The sequence below is a fragment of the Phoenix dactylifera genome, chromosome 8, assembly GCF_051530095.1.
Source record: "Phoenix dactylifera cultivar Ajwa chromosome 8, Ajwa_hap1_PhDact_Kaust_v1.1, whole genome shotgun sequence".
Classification (NCBI taxonomy): domain Eukaryota; kingdom Viridiplantae; phylum Streptophyta; class Magnoliopsida; order Arecales; family Arecaceae; genus Phoenix; species Phoenix dactylifera.
The window spans coordinates 803,246-805,267 of record NC_143197.1 but is presented as its reverse complement, the minus strand read 5'-3'; the positions used below and the strand labels follow the sequence as shown (position 1 = coordinate 805,267).

General features: G+C 47.4%; 1 pseudogene; it reads left to right on the top strand.

Annotated features, from left to right (window-relative positions):
- Positions 1-653: 653 nt before the first annotated feature.
- LOC148702601 (small polypeptide DEVIL 11 pseudogene) lies at positions 654-1,738 on the top strand (annotated as a pseudogene).
- The last annotated feature ends 284 nt before the right edge of the window (positions 1,739-2,022 follow it).

The window sequence follows — 2,022 nt, the reverse complement described above, 5'->3', positions numbered from 1 at the left end:
GAAACGGGAATTATGGACACAGAATAGTCGTCGGAATTTGGCAACAACATGGGCCAGTCGAGCCACAGTATAGATCCTGATCAGAGTTGCTAGGCCGGCTACTGTTACGTATGTACCACCTCACGTGGCCCAGGGTCCCACGATTTGCTTTTACCTGCACGCGCGTCGCGACGCGCGAACCAAAATATAGGTCCACCTGTCCATGGTTGACTGCTGTCCTGTGTGCGGGGTTGGGTAGCTGATCGAGCTTGATACGTTATAGTAAAAAAAAGCTTACGTTAACTGATGACTATAATAATAACGTTTTATTTACCAAAAAAAAGAATACTAGCGCTTTGAAGCTAGAAATAGGATGGCCGCGTCACGCTTGGGAGAGGGGGCCATGCAACGAGGAAGAACAGTAGGTGTTTTAGATCTTGATGTCTTCCCTGCTCTCGTGTTTTAATCCAAAGCTAGCCAGACGGAATGGATGGTAGAGCCGAAATGAATTAAGTTATATTATTTTCTTCTACTGCACGGCTTACCCTACACTATAGTTAAACGACCCAACGGTTCCCTTACGTTAGTCTCTGGACCAGACTCATTTAGAAAAGAATATATCTCTCCCATCTCGTTCGAGTGATGGAAAAGAAAATAGAGTGAGAATGGGGAGGCGGAGGAGTGGGGCTCCCGAGGCAGAAGGACCCAGGCGATCGATGCCCGCTTTCCACCACCCATCTCCTGCCCCTCCTCTCACTACCCACCCCTACCCTTCCCTCCCCCTTTATAAATATCCAACCCCCGCTTCCCGAATCACCTCACCGCACTAAAACCAGTCTCACAAACATAAACCAACACAAGTCCTCTGCTCCTCCTCTCTCTCTCTCTCTCTCTCTCTCTCGTTTTCTCTGCCGATTTCTCTCACACCCTGTTCTCACCCTCTTTCTACACCAAAACCATTCCAGTGCACTTCTATAAAACCTACCAAGAAGAAGGGAAAAGCGATCCAGATTCAGGGAAGAAGAGTAGTATAGATCTATGGAGCTGTACATGGACGAGAAATGGAAGCTTCCGAAGAAGGGGAGCAGGAGTAGCAGCTGCAGCTCGAGCAGGAGGGTGGTGGTGGGCGAAGGCGGGCCCTTCCTCAAGGAGTCCGCGAGTATGAGAGAGGGGAAGGCGAGCTCGGGCTCGCTGCGGTCCTTCTCAAGCCGGTGCGCCAGCCTCGTAAAAGAACAGAGGGCCAGGTTCTACATCATGCGCCGCTGCGTCATCATGCTCATCTGCTGGCGAGACTACCCTTAACATCGTTCAACAAACACTTGTTCATTCCCTTCTCAACGCCGAGAAGGAAGGAACGAAGCAAGGAAGCAAGAAGGTCGGAAGATAGATAGAGAGAGAGCGCGCCAGAGATGAAAGTAGAGATCGGACGTGTTCTTTTTCTTGTACATAGTTTGTATGTTGTTATTTTTACCTTGTTTTGGGTAGTTAGTTACCAGTGATTTCGGAGAGATTTTCGGGTCTCTCATTTGAGGTGCGGGGAGATGGATGGATCTGCTGTGATCTCTGGTGGCGACACGATGTGAAAGCCGGAAATGGGAAGGGAAGGTGAAACTGTGGAAGAGAATAGAGAGTTATATGATAGGTTTTTTCTCCGTTGGCATCCGTTTGGGAAATCAATAGATTTTTGGGTGCTCCGCCCACTCCTTACTGTACTCTTTTTCCCTTGTTTTTGGCTACCTCTTCTGTTGCTTGATTCAAACCAGGGATTGATTGATTGATGGATGTGAGAGAGAGAGAGTAAAAGAAGAGAGGAGGAGACAAAATTGAATGAATGAATGAGGATGAGGGTGTTGGTGATGGCATCACTCTGCCTACGGCTCTGCCGAGACCGGCGTGACGCACTGACACGTTGAATTATTGCACTTCGTAATTAGTTAATTCATTTATTTATTTATCCAAATAAGATACATTATTTCTTTTAGTACAATAATACGACAAAATATTAATGTGCTTCGTCGCTTCAACGTACGCGAGTGAAACAAA